Source organism: Bombus affinis, chromosome 11 (assembly GCF_024516045.1).
Source record: "Bombus affinis isolate iyBomAffi1 chromosome 11, iyBomAffi1.2, whole genome shotgun sequence".
Classification (NCBI taxonomy): Eukaryota; Metazoa; Arthropoda; class Insecta; order Hymenoptera; family Apidae; genus Bombus; species Bombus affinis.
Genome location: NC_066354.1, coordinates 9,815,381 through 9,841,495, shown reverse-complemented (window position 1 = coordinate 9,841,495; position 26,115 = coordinate 9,815,381). Strand labels below are relative to the sequence as shown.

The window sequence follows — 26,115 nt, the reverse complement described above, 5'->3', positions numbered from 1 at the left end:
ATTATTTGCAGTCATTATTTCGCGTGATACAATTTCGAAAACCTTGTAAAATACATAAAAATCGTAAAATGCTGCAAATGGAATAATATTGAGATAACAAGAGGATTGAATTTTACATAAAAGTTTTTGCCATTATTACCAATGAAAAACGTGTTTGTTTAAAAAAAAAGAGGAGCAGCGCGTAAAAAATACAAATAAACGTTTAAAACATACAAAGATAATATTCAAATATTTCACTCTAAAAATTCCTACGCGTCAAACAATCGCGTATTAAAAATGCTTCAAGTTACATCGCTTCTAAAATAAATAAATAAAAGAGAATCACCGTTGGGTGGTAAAAGAAACCTGTAAAGAGGTGCAACGACGTCTCCCTAATACACGAAGGTAGGAAGTAAAAAATTCTACAACGTAGGAATAAAAACAAAAACAAGCGGTAACAATAAAAAGAACATCAAAGAATCTTATTCAAGATCGTAGGTTGGAAAACAAAATGTTCTCGAAGCAAGTTGCCAAGCTGTGGCAGTGTTACGGTATCGTCGACAAGTAGCGCAGCGATATTATGCCATGACATTGCGTTTTCCGCGACATTACGTCGTATTGGCGGCCATTAAAGCAACTAGAGCAGGCGTTCGCGACTCTCGCTGAGTTTTAGCCGGTTGATCTCGCTCGCCTCGTTCCACGAAAGATGGGAACGCGGCGGAAAAACCAGCGTTGAAAAAAGAGGATCCTGGTGACCGTAGATGCCGTGCATCGTGGCGAGACCAGATAACCGGCGATATTAAACATAATTCGCGCGTTTATCGCGCCGCGGCCGCTCGTAATCCGGCATTCGACGCACCCGCGCGCGATGGCGCCGCGACGACCAACGCGGTCGTTTACGCCGCGTGGAGAGCCCCGCGGAAAACAAAAGAGAGAGCCGACCCTTCGAAAACACGCTGCGATACCAAGAGATGGATAGATAGAGGGAAAAAAGAACGACGCTGGGTGGTCGCGGGACAGAGACAAAAGACCAGAATCAAAGAGAGCGCGATGATAGTCGCGGAGAGGAGGACGCGATAGCGGCGAAGGAAAGCGATAGAAGGAGATAAACGGGAAACGAACGAAGGAATGGAACAAGGACGGACGAAAAAGAGGTTGTCGGGATGAAAAAAGGAAGCACGGGATAGGCTGGCGGAACAGAGACGGAGATAGGTAAAGAAAGGACGAAGGGACGAGTAAGGGTGGACGCTGGGGAAAAAGAGAGTTGATATCAAGCGAAAAGAGAGAGGGAGGCTCACCGCCGTTGGACATTAAGAACGTTTCGTGCGGCAATTTAACCACCTAGCAGGGACGCCGAGAGCGGCGCAGTCAGCGTTGCTGCTGAAGCCAGCCTGAACAGCTATATACGCGAAGGGAAGGTATATAGCTGAAAAGAAACGCGGGAAAAGAGTCGAAACGAGACAGACAGAGAAAAGTAGATAGGTTCCACCACGGTGTATATGTGTAGCGGCGGAGTTTATACGACTTCTTCGCGCGTGCGCCTGCACACCTGGAGATTAGGTTTAACAGCCTTAATTTTAAAAAATTGCCACCTCTCCCCAGACGATCTGCTCTCTCCTCTTGCCTCTCGGACGAGCTTCCTCTTGTTCTTCCCTATCCGACTCGTTCGACCGTTCACGCCACCCCTACGTATCACCTCGACACCCTTCCCACGACGAAACGAAATTGCGCCGCTTTGCGCCGTTTAGAACCAACTTCTCCACGGCTTTCTCTGTTTCCCTCGAATCCTTGATGGTGTTTCGACGGTCAAGAACTACAACTGAGGCACATTGGCCATCGTGGACGTGGAAAAGCAAGGGGAGGCTCAGGCCATTTGCTGCTTGCCTATACGCACCGATCGGGATTAGACGTCACGAAGTGGCAGGGATATGTCGTCGGAATTTCAGGGAAAATTGTTTGGGGGTGACTAACGTGGACAAGGGTAGACACCAGGGAAAATAAAATTGTGAACCAATGGAATTTCGACCAGAGACCTGCTTCATTTTACGTTGCTGCGTTCAGATCATAAGATAGTTAATTGAGGCTTGGGAAATACATATTTAGATGTTTCAATGGATTAATACGTTGTGTTAAAGATATTTCATTTTGTAATTATCCCGAATGTATTTCGACATGTTAAGAATTGTAATTATCGCTTTGCTTTGTTTTTGTAATTGGGAAGTTGAAATGCTGAACGATGCAAATCCCACAAGTGATGTTTTCTAAATCAGGAAACGTATTTATGTTAATTCTAGGGCTTATATCGTTTATCACTTGAACGCTATTGATCATCACCTTTATCAACTTAAAGGGAAAATAAGTAGTAAATATCTATTAGTTATTAGTTAGTAGTAATTTTTAATTACACGTTTCGAGATTTATCTATGCACGATCCGACTAATTTCCAAAACTAATTTGACCAGAAGCTTTTCGTTAATACTACTATTAACTAGTTAATTCTAGAAATACCCAAACGTATTTATCTAGTTTTAATTAACAACACACAATTAATTTTGTAATTAACTAGAGTAAACTAGTTCCTATAGACGAAAAGCATTTGCAACTACTATTGACAGAATTCGGCTTTTACCCATAACACGTGTACCAAATTACCTTTATCTCACCTAAAAATACTATTCCTAGAAATACAACAAATATTCTAAAAGATAAATAATATTAAATAATAGTAAGGAAACAATTTACAGGTTGCCTGTATGAAATTTGCAACGCTAATCTTTTACATACAGACACATATATTTCTATTCTATTCATAATGCATACATTTCCATATATATCTTTCTCTCAGAAGACAAATTGATGAACTCCATTTTTTATCAAGTTCTTAATTTCATTACGTAAGTAATTGATCAATAATTAATCGCTAATAATTAATTCGAAATTAAATTCTAAGATAAATTCTAAAATAAACGTAGAAGATAGTATTTGTAATGTCATCAGTTTTCTGAACTTTTCAGAGCAGATCAATTAAGCTTCTCAACGGCTTATACGATTTATAGCGGCTATAACGAGAAACAAGTTAATTACTAATTTTGTAACGCCTTTGATGACGCAAAAATTATTCTTTGCGCAATCATCGTCGGAGCTCGATCATCGCCATTGCATTCTTCTTCCAGATAATTTGACTCGATCTCCAGCTAGCTTCGCCCACGATCGAATCAACGTTACTGGTGAACCTGTAAAAATAAAACGAAGGCTATCAGCGATGTGAGTATAGGAGATATTTCTTTTTTAAAGTTTCCTGATACGATCACGTGCCACGACGCGTATCGCGACGACGCGACTCTGGAAGCGGAAGAAGTTGCCGCCTTCTGCCATTCGGCGCGAGTCAGCCGAATAACTCAACACGCGTGGCCCGTGTTCGCTTCGAGCGTAAATTGATGATGCATCCAGTGTATTTGCGAGTTTCGTCAGACAAGTTGCGTAGAGCGTCAGCGTAGAGAGGAGCAGAATATCTAGATGCCTAGATTAATTAACAACTTCGTAGACCGTCCTTTCTCGTGGACCCCTTTCCGTAATTCCGTGGAAATTTTTGCCCCGACCCCGCCCTCTCCCTCTTGGTAGCCGACTGTACCGGCCGGCCGCAATAAAATCCACGTTGAGCCAGGTTCCAGACTCGTGTGAAATATCGCCGCGAATTATCATACCATCTGAAATTAAAGGGCTGAAATTTCGGGCTGGTACCGCGCCGGCGGTGGTGCCCACTGGAAAATAATTTTGATGCTCGCTCTCTACTTGTACGCACGCTTTGCCCCCCCCCCCCCCTCCCGCCATCCTCTATGAACCCCCTCAGGCCGCTAATCCCGCTGTTCACCCTCTTCTTCCTTTCCTACCTTGTCTCCTTCTGTGTCGACTAACGTGGAACAGACAGAGCCGAGAGTAAAGTCGCGAGTAGAGGGACGCGAGTGGAGAAGGGACGAAAGCAGGCGGCTCGGTAACCGTGACGCGATGGGGATGACGACGATGGCGAGCGAAAGAGAGGTAACCGAGCCAGCTCTCGGTGAAGAAAGAGCAGGCCGAAAAGCGCTACGGTTATACGATGTTCTCGATCGTGAAGCGGAGAGACTACGAGGAAAAAGGAGAAAGTTCGACGCGAGGGACAGAGAGGACACGAAGGGTAGCAGAGAGCGATGTGGAAAAAGAGGTACCGACGATACTAACGTAAAGGAGAAAGGAAGAGGGCGACTTCCGGCGGAGCGAAAGGGCGCCCTCTTTGCCCGCTCGTGCGCATTTGCCTCTCTCTTCCTGTCCTCTTAGCCAGCGACCCCCGCGCCCTCCCTGCACCCCGTTTTTTTCTTTCGCGCAACGCGTCGCGCGTTTCCGGCACGGCGCGCGCTGCTTTTCCTGGTCGCGAGCGACGATTTTTCTTTGGCAGCGTCTGCGCGGCCACGCCCTCCCGCTGCAATGGCCGCGGGACCGAAATTTCTCGCGGGGGCGGCACCCTTTTCCCTGCTACCCCGCGATCTTTTTCCTTCTCGCTTCCAACGCAGCTTTCCCCTCGTTCGTCTTTTTTCACCTACTGTTCTCCCCCAACTACCCCCCACCCCAATTTTTCTAATTTTTCCACCGGTTTTTTTTTCCCCTCGTTAACTACTACCCCTTCACACGCTATACATCTCGCGGCCTCTCTCCTCTCTTGTCTCTCCTTCTCTTGTCTCTGTTATCCTTTGAATGAGAGCGACGACGACGACTAGTACGACGACCAGCAACAGCTCGCCGACCAGCTTTCCTTCTCTCGCCGCTGTGAGCTGCAAGGGTGTGTTTTAAGAGGTCTCTCAAACAGGCCCGTGGCTACGACGCCGACTGTCTGTGTGCATTGTACTTGGCTCGTGTAATGTGTACGTACGTCTTTGATCGAGTGTTTATACGGACTCGGCTCAGGAATCGATTGGTCCCTATGGTTAATGAGTCGCGCTGAATGCTATTGATGTTTCCGATCGATTTATGGAAGCTGCTCCGCTTCCATCGTTATTGAAGAAGAAACGCAGGACAATCGTGGCGGACTTGATTAGATGATTCGCTCTATGTCGTATCGATTTCGTTCGTACGCTTTTTAATTGATCTGCTAGTACGTAATTCGATCGGGATTTGTCAGGATCGAACGCAACCCCAACGTCGACCAAACACGCTGGTTCAGCCTAAATTTGAACGCAGGCAACGAATTTAGCATCGGTCAACCGGGCTTGTTTAGAGGCAGGTTTGACGCGATTTCACGAACCTTGGTTTTCGATGAATCGATGGAAAATCGTACTTGGTGGATGTTATCGTGGAAATCGATGAATCTGACTACGTTATAAAATAACGCCCTGTGAAGTGGGACCACAGCGAGGACTCGATTTAACAGCCGATTATGCCGAACGATTAGCAAAGCTCGTGGATGTTATAAACGATAGATTTACAGGATTTAAGAGTTGATATCTGCGGATTAGAATTTGAGATATAATCCGCACTCGACGCGCTGTGATTACTGATAATGTGCTCAGCGTTATTTCATATTTACGCGACAGCTTGAAAATATTGCGAACGTAAACGAGCAAAAGTAGCTATGTGAATATACGTACGATATTCCGTAGGGACGTTTTCGAAAAAGTAAGATGAATTCAGGTTTAAGAACGTCGATGAATTTTTCAAACGCTAAATCACGTTAAAAACATTCCATCTATTCTCGTATTGTCGTGGAATATTTTCTTAATTAGAGCTAATTTGATCCGATGAATGACCATCTCTCGATCGTGTGTATCCAAAGGAGTCAATATTTGTCCGACTTGGAGAAATGTGTACTTAGCTCGTGCAAGCTTCTTGAAGCTTGTTTGGGTCGATAATTCGTGCTCGATGCTAATCGAACACCTATCAATCATTCCCATGGTTGGTTTATCGCCTTTTCGCTTGGCGGGGCGTTCGATCAGTCCAATTTGAGAAGCAACAGAGACCAAAAAAGATTAAATTAAGAAGAGAATGAACTTTTCATTTCCGCTTGAAACGAACATGAATCATCATCATGGAAGATTAAACATAGTTTTAGCCGACGTAACAATAATGAGATCGAGCAGTTCGTTCTTCATCATGGTGCGTTTGTAAATGAACGAATGATTAACATCAAATTCGCTGGAATATCGTGAACAGCCATCGACGCGATACCACGTTGCGCCCATCCGCTGAAATTTGTCTATGAATTTTGTCATGAAGCACGCCAACTGAATTTTATTCTGAATACGAGCCTAAATTAGTACCGTACAATTCCTGTGGCGCTTTATTAGTACGCGAATGTTAAAAGAGGAAGTTAGAAGGGAAATTTTAGATGAGGAATTCAAAGGGAATATTAAAGGACGGGATTCGTTGAAATTAGAAAATCAGGTGATTCTTTAATTTGTTATTCAAAATTACGTACCACGTAAACAATAATTTTCATCTACGAATAAAGTTTGCAAAAATTTTCATTAAAAAAAGACTATTGGCAAAATTTTTTTTAGAACAGTTATTTACAGTTAGTTAGTTTAGAAATGCGAGATACATCGGAATACTAATTACATAGAATTGAATGAATCGAATGAATGAGACTTCTATGATAAAATATGGAAAACAATTTTCGTTCAAGTATAAAGAAAGCAACATTTTTTACTCTGTAACAGAAAAGAATATTAAACAAAGATTTAACAGCAAAAAGATTTGAAATCGGCATATTAATTGAACAGCGTTAAAGTAAGTCCAGGGGAAGAAGAAATTTTCATAGTAAAATACAAACAAAATTTTCCATTCTAAAGTATAAAGGATATTCAGAAAAATGTTTGGAGGTGGTTATTACTGAGGAAATCGGAAAAACTTGAAGTAATTGGAATAGTAATTATACAGGGTTAAATAAATCGAACGAAAGAAGTTTCGATGGTAAAATGTGGAAGTAGCAAGAAGACAAACAAAAATTATTCAAACCATGAAACGCGTTTGTTCGACTCGCAAATCTTCCACGTAATTAACATTCTTCCAGGAAAGAAAAAGAGAACCAGGCGAAAACGTTCCGGCTGATAAATGCAAATCCCGTTGGCTCGGCTATTTCGCGAGATGTCTCGCAATTATAAGGTAATCAGAATATAAACCTACCGTGCAAAACAATAATTTAATGCGTACAGAACAACGGTATCACGGTGCCCGGTTGCCTGTCTCCCGGTTGCTGCAATGTAAATTGTTAATTTTAATTCGACTGCTCGTTATTCTACCTAAAAATCCTGATATTGTCTAAAATTTCACAAAGTACCATTGTCATTCGTGCAACGAGTTTTCTCACAAACCTCTTACACCAAAATCAAATTCTTATCTCGTGAATCAATATCATCGAACGAAATGCACGAAAGGTTGTAACTTTCGTTTAAAGACTTAACTTTTCTATCGAGCAACAGACAGTAACTGTCTTCACTGATCGAAGATCGTGCTTTAATTGTGTTGATATCCGCGACGAGGAAAATTAACGAGATTCATCAAGAGGTCCAATCCGTACAAACGTTCATAGCTCGTCGTATTACGCACGTATGAACAGCTATGAACTTCTCTCTAACGGTAGTCTCTCTGTGGCTCTATCTCTGCCTCCCTTCACGGCCCTGCAGCCTGTAGTGCACGGGCGCGTGTAAAATTTAACGAAATTTAAAGGGCTGGTTTGTGAGCTTCGATAATTATAATTATGCCACAGCCGCGTGTAATTATCCCTGGATTTCCATCGGTACGCTCAATGGCGATGCGTTGGCACGCGCGCGCACGCCTCGCTTTCGAAACGTCAAGAAATTATATAATCGTGAAATTCGCGAATACAATGAAACACGTCAGTCTCGTGTATCCGTTCAATGACGCGAAAGGAAGAGAACTCGTTTCAACCGAGGCCGTCCTCCTCGTTTTTCCCCTTTCCCCCACTATCATGCTTTTTTTCTAGTTTGGTCCATTTCAACGCTTTCCTTCGACCAGGTTACTCTTCCATTTCGTTTGCTCATTTCACCGGGTTGGACGTTTTGATCGGGGAACACGGGGAATATTGGCGAAACGACGGGGAACAGTTTACGCGGACGAACGCGTTGTACAGAGAAGTTTGTATTGGCGTCGTTTAGTTTCGAAGTCGTTAATTGCAGTAGTTTGCAGATTTAGTAGAAAACTGCCACTTGGGGGGGCTGTTTCATGGTACGCAACGAACGGAACTAGAAACGCGAACCGTCATGCGAACGGTTTTATGATAACGTAGCTCACGGTATCAGTTTTATTCTTCTTTAATATCCGATCTTTTCAATCGTTCGTTTTATCCCAAGTCGTAAATTGCCGAAAAACAATGGCCTGGCGAGCTTTCGACGCTTAAAACTAAGGAAATTTGCCGACATTAAACTCTCGGAAGCAAAAGTCCGCGCGCCTGGATAACGAGCGGGGTTACTCTAGCTGCGGGTTGAAAATCCACGAAGCGAAAAGCATCTGCATCGATGATGCGTTAAATGGTCGACAGCGCACAATTACGAGACGAGAGGTGCACCGTCTAACGAAGTTCCTGCCGAATTTCACGTAATTGTTTGATATGGTCGAGGAAAACTGCCGCGAGAAACATAAATTATCGTCGAGAGACATTGAAATAGCGCTCGCGACGTGGTCGAACAAGAGGCTACACGAGAGAAGAACGTATATTCCGCGTAGGAGCTTGGCGACCCTGGCGCGTCGAGAGGCGCGCGTCGACGCGACGAAAGCGTTCACCTCCGAGCGAGGCACGTGATCGATCGGACGTAGTCGCGATCGGTCGCATCGAAGTCAATGGGAACGGCGGGAACGGCGTTTCGTACGTTCGACTCGTGGAAAACAGATGGCCAAGTATTTGCACCTCTCCCGCCCTCTGCGCCGATACGGGGTTGGCCGTGTTTTCCGGACGCGCGGGGCGAGTGAAGAAGATGGAATTCTCAGGCGAGCGGAAAAAGGAAGAACGGGAAAAAGCAGGCAGGGGAAAAAAAGGGTGGAAATGAAAGGTAAAAAAAAATTTGGGGAAAAAAGAAAGGTAGTCGACGACGAACAGGTTGGAAGGGATTGAACGAGAGTTTTGCGCAGGATACGTTGCAATGGTGGGGAGCGGCTGGAGGGAAAAAGACGAGCGATTCGGAGAAGCAACGATGAGGTGGGGGTGTAGGATGGTGTAGCGATCGGTGCACGAAGGCGGGAGAGGGGTAGGCAAAGCAAAAAGAAAGACAGAAAGAGGCGTGCAGCGACGGTATCGGGGGAAGGAAACTGAACAACGCAAGTCAATCGTGCGTCTCTTAATAGAAAAGTGGGGTCGATTTATGGGTTATAGGTAAACTCTGCACTCACCCCTCTGGATCATCGAGCCCGTGTCCCTCCACCCGGCATCGACACCCCCTTTCTACATCGCCTACACACGTCCAGTAGCGGCCACCGATCGGCCGGCAGATATCGCTCTTTCGTTTCCCATCGACACTATCCCCCTTTTTGTCAACCGCGTACTCTCCGCGGCCCTGACCGACTGCCACGTGAGAAAACTTGCACGTGATGCGCGAACGCGCGCAAGAACCCGATCTCGAGGAATCCTCCGGAGAGGAAACACCGCCAGAGATCCGGCGATTTCTGCTTGCCCGGAAATTTAAGTGTGTCTGTGGAATTTGGGATTATCGCCTCGCTTCGAGGATATTTCAGTTATTTGTTGTTTCACCGTTATTAGTTAAGTATGTTGGGATAGATTACGCGGACTTAGTTAGGTCAAGTTTTCGTTCTGCTCGATTTTGAATACAGGGAATCGTCGAATACACGGCGATATCATTAGGACATTTAATTGTTATTAGACTGCGGATATTTATGCATTTTAATATTGTTGTGAACATAACCAGAGAAATGAAATGTCTTATGTGTATGTTTCTACTTTTAGGCGTTAGGCACAGAAGCACATAAATATTCGCAGTTTAATTATTATGAAATGATAGTTTTGTAATTACGTGTTGGGAATATGAAAAGTGAACAGAACGGATTAGAAAGTCGTGAATTTGTTGGTTATATTTCTAACATTATGGAAAATGTGATTCGGCGATTTTATGGAATTTGGCGTATTAATTATCTCGTTTAATCAAATTCGTTATAAGCGAAACTGCTTACAGAAAGGGAAGAAAATTGAAAAGGAAATTAAAGTTAATTAGATGATATTATCTATATCACGAAAGCAATTCGGTAATTCTATTAAATATCTACTTTCATTTCAAATACTTTCTGACGTTTAGGATGCCAAATTTATCTAAAGATAACTGAAAATTATACTCAGTTTAATCTATGTATCATGCTTCCTTTCCAAATGGCCTTCCTTTCCATATTTAACAAAAACTACTAGTAATAAAGCAACGTATTAATATAAGCAAAGACAAAATGAAAAAATATGATTAATAAGTGTCACCATATTTATATCGTAATACATCGAAAACTCCGTTTACATTTAAAAAATGTCATCAAGCTATCAAATGTATTAATGGGAGCTCTTTAGGAATAACAAAAAATTGTTAATGTTAATTTGGACACTCTTTAAATTTAAATATTTGCCCTCATTAGCTGTATAGTTAACTATCCTTTAATTATAATACGTTTCAAATCATGCATTTCTCATTTACATTAGGAAGATGGAACTACCAGATGTATCGATACGAAGAGATAAATTCCACGAAGAATATTTAAATGACTCCCAAATCCTCTAAGAAATTATCTAACAAATAAATCGTACAATGACACAAAAGTTCGTCCACTGCTCGAATTTTATTTAAAACGCTACAATTTCGGCCCACCAAAGAAAGTTAGGCTATCTAAACGCAAGTCCAAGTCGCGATGTATTCGCGGCGGGGTTGATTAATAGTCACGTCCCAATTTCCGTGGTGGTCGCGTTTCCGCAAATGAAGCGTGCCGCGTGGCCGACGTTATACTATTTAAAAGGCAAACAATTGAAACGTATGCGCCCACGCACGCGAAACGAGCACGACAACACTAAAAAGGGAATGGTGCGGAGATACTGGACGTATAAAGAATGAAAAAAAGAAAGAAAGAAAAAATACAAAACACGAAACGGAAAAAGAGCAGAAAATAGTAGTCAGACTAGAATGAGACTAGCCAGAATTTCTCCCCTAGAAAATTTGTCCTGCCAAGAGACGGCTATGATATGCGGACACATTTTTGCAATCGTTACGATTCGCCGGGACGCTGATCGCGTATTACGAACGCAGCAAGCTGTGTAATTCTCCTTGGTCCGGAGTTATAATTAGTTGAATTTCCGAGATTTCGAATTCACCAGGAAAGGAGACTCGCCGTTCCCGCCGGTATTCCCTGTAATTTTTTTGTAATGTGCGCGCGATTGCGTGCACCGTGTATCGCCGGTGCAGGGCGGGAGCCATGACTGCGCTCTTTTTTCAGGAATACGCGATACACGCGCAGGAAAAATTAGCTCGTGAGAATGGCCACGGGGTTTCGATCTTCGTTTATGGCTCGCGCCGCCGTTGATGGAGGGAGTAATCGATTAACGATCGGGGAAATTTTGTTGTCACAGGTCGTACGCCGTGAATTTGTAGAGACGTAACGAGGTTGTTCGTGCAGGGTTTCAGTGAGAAGTTGTAAAGATGATGGATTCAATTTGCCTGGAAATATGAATAATAATGTTCGAAATACGAGTAGCAGTTCCCTACGCTAGCTAAAACGAATTCAAGGAAATCAGAATTTGAATTATTAAATAATTGGACGTGGACGATGCGAAGTAGAAGTAAAGAACAAAAGTAAGACTAAACTTGCCTACATTTATTTCAATATTGTGCCCAGTTCTTGGAATTATTTCGCATTAGATTAATTATAGCAACAACCAATTTATAAATTTATGGCTATCAAATCTTCTTTATAATTTTATCGACATTTACGATTTTAGATATATGAAGATTACGTTTTAGTTGGAAGAATAAAAAACGAGCTATATAAATAATCAGCCTCGCACTGAAACTAATCGATACAACGATAGTTTAAGAATAACGATATTGAATTGTTACCTGCGCTAATTTGACGAGTGCATGTTAGGATTTGAAAATTTAACAAACCACTTCCTCTTTGTATTTTTGGAAACGAAGGATAGTTTTTAATACGCTTTAAATTACGATAAAAATTTGTATTCCGTTTCGCTGATCGATTTCTTTCTTTTTTTCTGTTATATCGGTTACAATATTCCTTCGAATCTAAATCTAAAATTTACGAACCAAACTCTACTAACTAATCAATTAACAAGCAAAAGATTCTATTTTATTGAGAACTGTGTATCAATCTTTTCGTATCGCGTATACGTTTAGAGTACCGCAACATCGAACAAATTACCCTCAATACACCGAGAAGATATGTGTAGATAATTTGAAAACGCATAGGGATATTACTCCCCTAAATGGAGACGCCCGGAGAGTGACACGTAGAACAGAATAGACATTAAACGGACATTTCCATCGGTGCCTGATGTAACCCGTAACGTGGACGCATAATTTCCAAAAATACATCTATTCCCCGTGCACGACCACTATCAGCTATCTACAAACATTAGCGATAATTATCATTATTGCTAATTGATGTATACGCAGAATTATATCATTCTGATTGATCCGTTCCACATCAAAGCGGCGGTCATGAATGAGTAACAAAAACAGGCAGCCTCTCGTCCGCCACTCCCCCTACTCACGCTGATGTCACGGAAGAATCCTGACGAAACATAAATAATCAGCCCGGACGCGCGAGCAATCGAATTAATGACAATACCAACGGTTCGGTGCCCGTTAGAATCGCGTTATCAACGAGAGCGATCAAGGTATCAACCGGTTACCGGTTTCTAATTTTGTATGCAAATCTGTCACGACCGACTAATTGAATCGAACGTAACGCACGAAATTTATCCGGCTGATCGAGGTCCCTGGAATGCACGATTCTCGAAAGAGAGGAACGGGAAGACCGGCTACGATACAGCAGGTGCAGGACTTTTTACTACCGGTCGACGTGAAAAATTCGTAACGAAGTAATCGAAGTTAAGCGACGACAAAGGAGATAAAATTCGAAACTTTCACGATCGAATTGAAAATGCTTGTAGACGGAAGAAGGCGAGGAGAAAACGGGACGTAGAAGGTTTTCATCGCTGATTAAAATAACACCACGATCAGACGAAGGTACACGGTGAAAATAAAGAACGAAGAACGTAACGAGACTGCGAGGCGTCGATCGACGAGAAGCTCTCGCGATCCGGAGACTAATAACCCGATTTCCTGTAAATTTCGCGCCGGCCGGCCGCTTCTTTTTTCCCTAGGAAATAACCGGTTTAATCAGGGACGGCTTCCTTCCCGTGCTATTTGCACGAAATTTCGGAGTTTCGAGCCTGCACGATACGTGTGGGTGGCACAGCTGCGCCGAATGCCTGCTAAAATTAGGATGTGCCCGCGTGCGTATATGTGATCGTGTGTCTGGTCGTGTATACGTGTACGCGCGTTCTACTCGCGCGTTCGTCGTTCCGTGTGTCCGTAGTAAGCTTTTGCGCTCTCTCGGCCGTGCTTCGCCTCTCTCAATCCTATCGCGAGCGCGAGCTCACGTACACAGATATACCAGCCTGCTGTACGCTACGCGTCGCCTCCTCTCTTTTTCTCTCGCACTCTCTCTCTGCGAATCTCGATCTCGCTTCAATCCTCTCTGGCTGCGTGCTTTTTTCTCGTGTGCGCGCACGAAGGTCGGTCGCTGGCCAGGCGCGAGGACGAGGCGAGCGGAGAGAAAACGCGAGAGAAAGAGAGAGGCCCGGTGGACTGAGGGAGGAAAAGAAAGGGTACCAGGAGCCGAGAGGGTCGATAGGTGGGCACCGACCACCCCAAAAGTCCGCGCACCACCGCCACCACCACCCTTCTGCTCATCCTCGTTCCTCGTTCCTCCTCGTCCTTCCTCTACCGTCGCCTCATCCTACGGCTCACCCTCTGGCCTCCTCGTGCCCCCTTGGACCAACTGCTGGGGCGGGGGTGCGACGCCCGCTTTATAAATATCTACCGTGGAACGTTAAACAGTTCGCTAGTTACTAATGAAAAAAGAAATAACGCTTGATATTAGTTGCTGCTGCGCCCTTGCGCGACCATTTGTCGACGAGCCGCGTTCCGCACCGACGAGACGGAAGGGTGGAACGACGCTCTTTTCAGTTATTTTCCAGCCGGTAATCGATAGGCAGAGACGCTTTTAAGAATGTGTAAATTAAAAACTCCATAGTTTGAAAAAAGTCGGGTTAAACGCTATAGAGCGATTCAATGAAGGAATAACGATGATTCTGAAGTTTCCAGTTATCGTTGTCTATATTGGTTTTGGTGTTTGTTAAACATCGAATTATTTTATACAGGCAAACTGTAATGATTCTGATATTTCCTTTTCCTATATTCAGCTTTATTTTTGTTAAATACTGTATTATTCGTATCAATTACTTTATCTCGATGATCGTATGACGAAGTTTACTTTAAACGCGTGATTAACTTTGACAAAGGATCCTCGCTAAATAAAAATAAATATTTATCGAGTAAATATCGAGTTGCTAAATTTCTAGCAGCTTGAGCGATCAATCGATTTAATCTCAACCAAGTTTTCTAATCAAACTTTCGAGTAATCTCGCGCGACGACATATAACGACGGATTATGCATATTCTTTAAACGGAACGAAGTTCCGAATTAAAGAGGTATGAATCAAAATTCAGTAAAATACGTGATCGAAAGAAATTATCTTGATTAAAATTCCAGTGCCGCGCCATCGGGTGACTCGCGAAAAAAGAGCGCAGAGAGCATCGTGTAGGCGCGGTTTCGTAGATGGTGATCGATATCGGGGGCAGAGGGGGCGAGTTTTTTAACGTCGCCGGCGATAAATGTTAACGACCACGGGACGAGGTACGCGGGGGGAGGCTATTGAAGGGTGGTTACACGTAAGAGTGGCGATAACCGGCGATAATCTCGTTTGGTAGGATACTTACTTATTCATGCAAATATTTATAATTCACCGTAAGCGTTTTAATTGCATTAGCACAGTAACGAGTACTTGCACGCGTTCATTAAGTATGGAAAAATGGCAGGGAATAGGTTGTCGGTGGTTGCCGGTGAATTTTCAAAGGAAAATATTGATCGCGGTGCCCTCTCTAGCGCGTGTCTTCGCCTCTCGCGAATTTATTTGCACTCGCGCGACGCATTGCACGGAAACAGAGAAGAGACGACGCACGGAGGCGGAATGGAAAGAGAGAAACAAGAGAAACAGTGAAAAAGACTTGAGCCATAAAAAAATCGGGCAATTTGATCTCTTTCTCCCTCTTGTAGAACACTCAGACCGTACACACGGTCAATTTCATTAGCCGTGCATTTCGAAAACGGATTTGTTCTTTGTGCCTGGGGTCTGGGTAATAAATTCCGCGGAAATGGAGACGATGGGAAGCGAACGTTACTCTCGAAACTCGCCACGCGACGCAAGAAGCATATAGTAATTATTGATACCATTCCCGCCACCGGCATGGTTTAATCATTGTATTGTGATGAAACTGACGCAAGAAGGGAGGGAAAAAAAGAAGAGAATAAATGAGGCGAAAAAAAGTGATGTGTAAACGTCAGGCGTACGCGCTGAGTATCTCTATCGGGCAATCGAAGAAAACAACGATCAACGGTGGTTCAGCACAGAGATACGTCTTTATTATTAACGCATAAAGAGTCGGTTAATTGGAAATTCATATAAGCGCCTAAAATATGCAAATTCGGGACAAAGAAATTCATTTCGAAGTTTAATTAAAAACGAGCGAAGCAAAAAAAAAGAAGCGAGAGGAGAGAAAGAAAAAAGAGAGAAAGACAGGAAAACAGGGAGAGGGAGAGGTAGGATTCCTAGCTATTATGCGTCAAACTTGGCGCACCTGCCTCTCCCTGTCAAATATGCCGCGAAATTAAATCAGGCTCAAAATGTTCTTGTAATGAGAGTGCCACGGTGAAAAGAAACGAAAGGGCGAGAAAAAAAGTGCTGCACGGTCAGAGTTGTCGAACGCGAGGAATTGCGCTTAAATGCTCGAACACGGTGCAACGACCACGCGAAGGAGATCCGCTTCCGGTTGAAAGTTCGCGTTACAAAGCGGAACACAGGCTGTTCCGACCACCCGGTGGATTCGAGCGTGCATGCACATTCGCCCATCCAAGCTCTCGAAGAGAGTTGCGCGAGCGAGCAAGCGAGCGCCATCCCGCTTCGGAGGGCGCTGCCTGACGTCTGAAATTTAGAAGCCGCAAAATAACAAAAGCTTAAACAATTTCCGCCTACCAAAGCGGGACCATTCTCCATTCTCGTGTCGGACGTCGCGTCATTGTTTGGTCTTGCAATTCGCGATGAGGAAGGGATGGACTAGTCCAGGGCGTGGAATGAGCAACGGGATGCCACGGTAATATGTTGCAGACATATCGCGCAATATCGCTTTAAATAGTACGCCGCGTGGTGCCCTATTAAGAAGGAGACCTGTGTTCTATGCTGGCAACGAGCTCGTGAAATATTTGGCTCGGCGTTTTTTTCTAATGACCGCAAATGTAGGGTTTTATTCGGCAAGAAAGCGGCGTTAAGCAACGTTTCAGTATTTTTTTTTTTTTTTTCTTTTTTTCGAGAAATAGATTGAGGTGCCGTGAAATGAAGCTTTGAATTACGTTTTTATTAATACGTCGCGAAAGCAAGTCTTTTAGCAAAAGAGTTTACACATAAGAATAATTTTGCAGAGGAATTTTCTTCGTAAACTCAAAAGGGTAGAATCTTGTGTTCCTAGATTTATACATATATTTTAGGAAAATATTTCTTAGAAAATTAAAGATTAAATCGTTTCAATAACTTAAAACTTACACTGCTTTTCATTTACTAAGTACTTAAATCGGATGGATTAATTATTATAGAAACATCGATCAATTTTTTAAGTTCCGCAATACTTCCCGAAAGTAACGAAATATATCTTACTAATCCAAGTAACGCAGCAAAAGAAAGTAAATCAATTTTGATACCGATAAAACAATTTCGAGATCATACTACTATTTAGTTATAAACCTTTCAATTAATAACTATCAAATCTACTTCGATAAAATAGCAATAAATAATAATCGTTTGATATATTTCAACGATATTTCATGAGCATCGATTAACGAAATCTTCTTGTGATATCTGTAACACAAAGAGGAAAGGAAAAGAAAGTAAAGAAAAGTAGAAAAATAAAAAACGGACAAAGCTCACGTCCACTCCAAAAGCACGATCCTTATCCTCGGCTACTTGTCTGGGGATGTTGCGCGTAAAGTAACTCCGCCGATCTACGTGCGCTGAAATATCAAAAGACCTTCCCCACCCGGCTAAGGGAGGGACGACGAAGAAGAAGAAAAAGGGGTTGGAGGTCGTCGCGGTGTGTGTCGTTGTGTCTTGCAGCAGCTTCGAGCTACGTTCGTAAGCATGTAGTGGTATTAGCAACATAGAAGCTAGGCAGTATTCTCGACAGAGTTGTTGTCGACTCTGTTCGAGTGCTAGTGGTAGTATGGTGGTCGGTGGGTGGTGGTTCGGGCGACGGTTATCAAAATTGCGCGTGCCATTATAATTTTAAAGCCGGCTTTCCTCGCAGCACCGCCGCCTGCTCGTTGGACCACAGGAGGTGGCAGAGTTCTGGCAGTGGGTAAAAGAGGAGGAACATAGAGAAACGGGTAGGATGAGAAAGAGGTTGGAGGAAGTGGCGGCGAAGGGTGGTTGGGTGGCACGGAGGAAGTGGAAGAGGAAGAGGAAAGAGGTGGACGAAGGGTGGCAGCGGCGGCAACGAGGGTGTTGGTGGGTCTGTGTGCACACGCTGGGGATTGAAGTTCGGGACGGCACGGGGGTGGACGAGCAAGAGAAGGGCCGAAGGGGGTGGGTCATTTATTTCCCTCCCGCACGGCATAATTTATCGCGAGGATTTTCGCGAGAACACGCAGAGAGCACCGCGATAGAGGAAGAGCTAGGTAGACGAGAGGAGAGAGGAAAGTAGCAAAGGGAGGGTCGGGACAGAGGAAGGGTGGAAAAAGGGTGGTCTGCCGGCGGCAGCGGCCGCGGTGGTGCCGGTGCCGCGCTGCTGCGGCAGCAACTCGCTCGGGGCATCAAGAAACTGATGTAAATGGAGGCAAAGTATACGTCCTACGAATGCTCGTTCTCGTGTCCTCGTCTTTGATAAAAGGACCCTCGATTTACGGTCGTCTGCAGCCGGAATTTTGCACGCGAATTTCGAATTACGTCGTTAACGATTCCAAGCAGTCCGGACATTGTCCACGGCGTTCAACCTCTCACGAATTTACCTTCTATTCAGCCTGATTCTACTCTGCTTGCTAAAAATATTCTCCTCTCAGATTCCAAACGTTGCGATTGGACGGTATCGTATATCGATTTAAAGAAATATTTACACGTGTATTAGAATTTCTTGAACGATCATTTATGATTTTTCCTCTTTCGCGTTTCTTGATTGTCTTCTTCGGAGACATCGGACGATCGGTAATCGCAATTACTAAATCATCACGTTATTTTCACGGGAGACACGACGGTAATGCAATTTATTATTTCCAACAGCGACCGATATCCGTCCCAAACGTCAATTTCGAGGCTGGTTAAATACAAAGTACAACTGAAACAATCGTAACCAGTCTAGAATCGTTCAGTCGTGGCTATTATGCATGTATTTACTTTAGTTCATTATGAAATGACAGGCGTCATAATTAATGCCAGATGTATTGCGCGATTAGAATCGCGGAAGGGCGCACATTTTCAACGTAAAACAGACGAACGCGCGCGCGCACGCGAACGAGCGAGCGAGCGAACGACGGGCTTTGAAGCTGGCGCGTATCAACGCATTTACAACAACCACGTATGACGATTTACGTGTGAAATTTTCATGAATGCGCAGCATAGTTGGCAAAAATAAAGAATTAATTACAATTATAGTATGTTTAACTCGGTAGCGTATTATTCGGATATTGAATATTTGTCATTAATTTTTGAACCATTTCGATGGACTTATGACTGTTAAATTTTACTATTTATTTGTCTGTTACAATTCAACTAAATATATATATGATCGAATAAAGCGATCGTCTGTGAAAAAATTGGTTTATTATAGCCAAGAAAAAGGAATAATTTAAATGATATATAAAGTTTCGAATTTAAAAAAATAACTAAAATCAAAAGGAAGCTAAGTCAACTTTCGTTTGGTTGCATTTTCATTGCAATTTCTGTATTCGGTTGTATTTTAAGTAAACACGCGACGAAATAAGACTGTGAGAATTTTGAAGATGTATCATTACCAAGAAAAAATGTAGTTTAAATGGCGTGTAGAATTTCGAATTTAGGAAAGTATATGGTTGCTTAAAACTGTGTTTTCTTTCATGAGTTATGTCCATGTTTTCCAAGACACAGTAGATGTAAAAGGTTTGTAATTTCAGCAGTACCATGAAGATCGGCATCGATGAATGTTAGTAGACGGAAGTGGAAAGAAATACAGACACATCGTATCAGTTATGAATCGAAATTTTGCGAGGAATGATAGCTGCTAAAAAACGTACCATGCCCGCAGTTATTTATCCTGCGATCGATTACTTACGTGTTATTGTTTCATTAACAAAAGGGAGGATGGATACCGTTTGCGTTCGAAAAATATTCGAATTTTGTCCCGCGGTAACGGAATCGCGACGTGTTCTTTCTCCCAACATCGGGAACAGGACGTTTTTTTAGAATACTATTTGTTTTAAAAATGTTCGGGGGACGAGATGGAAAATGACGAAACGTAGATAACCTGGACGATAAGCAACTATATCTGTACAATTTGAACATTCTATATAAATTTATAATTGTCTAATTACCAATTATTTATACAACGATCAATATAATAGAGTACACAAAGCGTTTCCGAAATCAAGCAGGGATTATCGATTAGAAACAAATCACTCTTCGTCTCCGACATAACCTGACACAGTTTAAAGCCAAGACCATATGACACCCTCGACCGCGTGACACTATCATTCATACTCGTCCATCCATACATCGAATCCTTCTCATCTGTATATCGATCAGCGTCCACGCCGCGACCGAGAAGCCGAGCATCGTTGGGGTAGGGGTGGTCGAGCGGAAGGTGGCAAAACACGCGAGGAGAGCGAGCCTTGAGGACGCAAGTTTCGCTCGGCACCGATACACCATTCGGTTATGGCAGCGAAGAAGAAATTAGTATTTTTTACATCCATTAACAGTTATAAAACCGGATACAAAAAACAAAAAAAAAAAAAAAAATAACTGAAAAAGTGATAGAGTGTTAAAGAGTTGGCCATGGTATTCGCGGAATTCCAATCGATTCGAGAGCCTTGAAAATCCAAGGCAGATTATTTTGAAATTGATCCCAAGCTCGGCGCCATCGTCCGCGGAAAAGTAGCGTACTGCGCACACCCGTGCATGGATAGCCCCTTCTACAACCCCTTTTCCACCCCTACGATGCCGACGAGGACGAGGAGACACGGTCCGAAGAGAGGGGAGGAAAAGCTCGGAAAGCCACCCTCGCACGACTTCAGAGGGGAAAAATACACGTCGAAGTGAGTGTGGGACGTGAGAGGGTGGCGGCGCTGACGATGTCGCTGTCGTTGTGATAGCAGTAGTGGTGGTGGTCGTGCCGACGGTGGAGGTGGAAAGGTAGGCAAAAAGTACGCCGGGTCCGGATTGGACTATTAGCCTGGGGTGGGGCACCTTTTCGACTATCGTTCCTCTTTCCTCGCTGCCCCGAAAACCATCGTCGGGCCGAGCCACGTCGTTCACCCTCGCTCGTCAGCTTTCATAAAAAATATTTTTCCTCTGCGAAACGGCACTGTACAGGGCCCCGCGGAAACTCCATACACTCCTGGTCTTTTCGCGATATCGGTATTGTTTTGTGATTCTGAATTCAATCCGACAAACGGCCACCGGGTTGCTCTCCGAAGGAAGATTCGATAATATTTTTAAGAAATCCTCCGCGACATTATTATTCCGTAGGATTAAAGGAAACCTCGCCGTGAAAATGTCAAGGTGGAATATGAGTCGAAGGAACGAGTATTAAGATGAAATTCTGTTAATTTTATATCGCCTTCCTTTATGTATACGATTATGATAGAAAAAAGTGGATTTGTGATTTATATGAAGACCAAAACAATTTATGAACTTGACAATATGTATGAATCGTTGAATTGAAGGAGAAAAGGGTTCACGATTAGAGTAACTAACTTAGATGCGTCTCTATCGCTTGTCTTCTTCAATTGATTTACAGAAACGTGTCAGAGATGTATAAGAATTCAACATAATGAAATATACAAACACTTCTAAGAAATCCAGAGGGCTATAAAAAAAAATAATAACTATTTAACGAACATCGAGATCACAAATGCATTTTATACATTATTATACTATTGTATTATACTAATTAACCTGCGTAGCTTATCAAAAACTTCTATAACAACCTACGTTACGAGAAACACTTTGAATTTAAAAAATTATTTATAAATTACGACGACTCGTCATTTTTGCAGAATTCCAGATTCAAAATCTGAATAGAAAAACTAGATTTTGGAAAAAACGAATGCCTGGCGGAGGTGTCTGGCGTCTTTCGATACACAGTGCGGAGCAAAATAGAGGAGAAAATAGAAAAAAAAAAGCGGCCGGTGACCGGCTCCTTGTCGCCTAATGGAAATTTCTCGTTTCAGCGCGACGAACGAGCGGCGAGCCGCCCTCGAAACGCAAAAATTGTCACTTTCAGCCGCGCTGCTGCATAATACGCGTTACGTAGCGATCAGCATTCATAGAATAATTTCGTTCTAGAGACTCGCGCACGACCTATCTGCCCGTCACGGTTGACAGGCTTTCCGCGGTCCCATTTTAATTATCTCATCCTCTAAATTATTCGCCTGGGAAAGTTCGACTTCCTACAACATCCGCCCCTTTTATCTCCCTCGCGACGATTCTCGAATTGTTCGAGAAATACTTTGCGATTAATTCAATCAATTTCTCAGCAAGAAGGAAGAGCAGAATTTCGCGTCGAGGTGAGTTTGAAACTCTTCGTTGTCAAGGGACAAATTTAAAGAATATTTCAGAAACATCCAAATTGGTAGACAGAATGAAGGGAGAAATGCCGTGTAACTGATCTTGAATTTGATTTATATTTCGCTTTACGTTTTATATTTGTTAAGAGAGGTTATCAAATTCGACATAAACGTACAAAGTTTCAGAAGATTTGGAATGTTGTTTGTAGTTAAAGATCCAATAAATAATGATTGCAGATGTATAAATTAATGGAATTATTATGAGAGTAGATGATTTCTTGTTAATTTTGGTTAACGTGTTTTATTCGCTTAAATAAATTATTCGATACAATGTTTAACACCAGAAGGCGGTGGAACTTAGAAAAATTTGCCTAATTCGTACTTTTTGCAAAATACATTCCAAAGATGACGAATTTGAAGTATTTGCTACAGGTCACACTTCTCTAGAGAAATTTCTAAAATCGTAAAATAGTTTAAACATTATGAAAATATCATGGTATTGAAGATTTTAATAATTCATGTATTTGTTTTTTAATATTCGTATAAAACAACTTTCTAATATTATATATATGTATAAAGACCATAAATAATATAAATATCATAATACATGAATAACGATACCAAAAAAACTAATAATAAAGAAATAGTAAACTTTTTTAACAAACGATCTCGTTGAGTCGAATGAAAACCCACGGAGTCGGCTGTTTAATTATATTTCTTTGTGGACGAATAGTTAAAAGTATCGGCCTCAATGCTGCTACCTTATCATCTGAAAGTCAAAAATTCTATCGGGCGATAATTTGCACAGTCGTTCCCCTACATCGGGGAAGACCTCGCGATAATCGAAAGCTTTCCGGTCGCGCTCAATTTATCTTTAAATCGTCCTCCCGAAGGCGTCATTTTATTCAGGAAATCGTTCACGGCCGGATGCCTTTTCATAATTCCCCGTAATGTCCTCCTATCGGGCGCGTTTCGACCGCCACCGGCCGAGGGAAAGGACGAGAGCAAATAGGGTGGATCTACCGAAAGGAAAGAAAAAAAAAGCGAGAATCGAGGCAAAAGAGAGGAAGGTACGATGAGGGAAAAAGAGAAAAAGGCGGACCTCTAGATCCCGACACCCAGCTCGACGCGATAATTAATCAAGCTAAGAAAGCCGTACGACCGTGAACCGTGGCGTCGGTCGTGGGGGTAGTGGTCGAAGGGAAGAAAGAAAAAAGAAGCAGAAGGAACGGGGAGGAGACACGAGGCTGAATTCCAAACAGAAAGGTGGCAGCAGCTTGTAGGCAGGGAATTTGGCGGGAAAAACGAATCCAAACACGACGACGGGGAACACGCCGAGCAATACATCACGTTCTTCTACTAGCGGAGGGAACAAGTGGCAAAAAGTAAAAAAAAAGGGGCGGAAGGGGAAGGGAAAAAAGAATAAAAACTACGGCTACCTTCGAGAGGGGGATAAACGATTCTCCTGCTCTTTCGATTCCTCTTCTTTCTCTCTTCTATTTCTCCTTCATCGTTCCTCTCTGCCTCCACGCTCTCCTACCATCTTCTCCCTCGTTTTTTTCAAAGCGACGCGTCACGGTGGGGAGGAAGCAACTCCACTCCCGCAACTACCAACATCCCTTCTACTTTTCTTCCACCACCGCGACTCCGCACACCACCAAAGAGAGAGAAAGAGTGTGAGAGCGGGGTAGGGGGAGAGGTGAGACTCATAGAGGGGACGGAAAAGCGGGCGGAAGGTAATTTTTAAAACGCCGCTTGTGGGAAAATAAAAATTAGGCGGGGATGGGAAAGACCTGGCAGATCGGTGGTCTTCCGTGGTAACAGAGGAGAGACGTCGAGTGGAGCACGTAAGAACCGAAAGGGAGGAAGACGCAAGACTCGTGGTATGGGGATCATTTTTCAAGAGGGAGAGAAAAAGTCGGGGAACGAAGGACGGGTGGAGAGGTCAGCATCGAAAATTGGTGGGGGCGAGAAGAGAAGGGGCAGCCGGAGGAACATATCGAGGGAACCACACGGTAGTCGATGCCATGCCTCGGTCTCCGTGGAGAGGATTGGGAGAAATTTACAGGATGTTCCAGAGGAGGCATCGTTCTGACTGACTCCGGTTGACACACACGATGTTTCACTCCGAGGGTAACGTGCTCCACAGCGATCGGTTTGGCGGGAAACCGTCGAACGTTACAAGATAAAAGTACGCTTAACGACTGACTGATACACGCGCCACATTGCACGGCTTTGATGTTGTCAACGTCCTGATCAACGAAAACAATCCTGTCGAGAATCGACATCAGTCCAAAAGAATAATTTACGTAATTCATATTAAATATTCCGGCTAAACAGGTTGATTATTTTTATCGTCAAGATTTCTATGAAAATAGAATCGTCGATAATTACGTGGAAACACGGATACAATCAGATGTTGGTAGTTCATGAACGACGATGAAAAATGCAGTCACAAGGAAGAAGCTTAACGGCGATTATTTTGTTCAGGATCAATTGACCGTCACGGTCGAAAGACACTGAGGATATATATTAATGTATTAATAGAGACGGCGGGGAAAAAGTGAATTCATCGAAGCAGTACAATCCCTGGCTCGCCCTCTCTCATCGAGGGAGGATCAGAAAAATTTATAGGGTGTTCCAGGAGGTATCTGCGCTCCGCGCAAATTTATTGGCACGTGCGATGCGTCACGGAGAACTACGTTATAGCACAGCTACGGATCGATCAATTTGCCACGGGAGTTATAGGTTACCTGACAGACGCGCATCTTTAATCCCCGGACTGGCTGGATGTGGAAAAAGTTATAAAACAAATAAGCCCGCACATATCTGATGAGACTCGCGCGTTATAGTTTCGCGTAAAACACAATATCCTGCTACGGTAATAGGAATTTATTATCGTGATCGAATAAATTAAATTATCGAAAACAAGAAGCGAAGAAAGCGGAAGAGAGATCGAGACAGGTTATAGATAGACCTTTCGGAAATTTTGCATCTACATATCTTTCTGCTGGAAACCTTCCGTTACAAAAAGATTTCACAATTAGATTTTAATGTCAATTGAAAAAAGATATTGTATTATTATGAAATTGTAATTTATTTTATGAAGATAGAACGAACAAGGCTTTCTAAGAACCGTTAGAACTGTCAATTATAATTATTAAACTAGCTAATATTAAGAAATTAGATTTGGAACTTTTGCGATTTATCCAATTTGCCATTTTGCGTTATGGGCTCATTTTCCAAAAAAGCTTTTGGATCGTAGATGTCGATATAGGTCATCAAGGAAATGTAATTTATACATCTCAATTTGCTTTACTATTATCATTGTTTAACAATTTTGAAATTACGATTACGAGCTCTCTCCTCTCTACTCCAAATTACATTGGAAGTATTACTCGAGGCATAAGCACTCTGTCGAATGAACTTCGATGACTAGTCAATTAGTGATATCAGAAACTAACTTACGTATCACGCATTGGCGCGTAGTTGTTTCACAATTACGCTACAAATTACAAATTATCCAAAACACAGGAGAAAGGTTTCTCTTCAAAACATTTTCTAATTTTCAAAAATTACCACGACTGCTGTTGCCTTTAGCGAAACAAATCGTTCATACGTCACTGCTATTTACGTATAAGCGAGCGTAAACGTGCGTGCAAGAGTGCACGCGAGCGCAAGTGGTGCTATTTTTCTATCCTTCTCGCTCGAAATTTAGAGAGATTTAAAACGCTAGCTGGAAGTATTGCTCTGTTCCCATTTATTGGCACGTGCGATGCGTCAGGAGAAAACACGTTACAGTACACTGACTGATCGGTTTGGCGGGAACACGTCGAACTTTCCACGGTGAAAGTTCGATCGGGCCGCGCGCACTGCAACGAGCAAATGCACGCGAGGGTGCATCTAACGGATTGCGTAACAGCTCGAACGCCGCTCCATGGATACGGAATCATGACAGTTCCTACCATTTTTGTTCGATCCTCCGCTCTTTTCCGCCCGGAGAGACAC

General features: G+C 43.0%; 1 long non-coding RNA gene across 1 annotated transcript in view; it reads right to left on the bottom strand.

Annotated features, from left to right (window-relative positions):
• Window positions 1-2,716: 2,716 nt before the first annotated feature.
• LOC126921698 (uncharacterized) overlaps window positions 2,717-26,115 on the bottom strand; it is a 44,898-nt gene continuing 21,499 nt past the window's right edge. The window contains exon 2 of the long non-coding RNA XR_007712522.1: window positions 2,717-3,212. This is a non-coding gene — a long non-coding RNA (uncharacterized LOC126921698). The remainder of the gene's footprint in view (window positions 3,213-26,115) is intronic.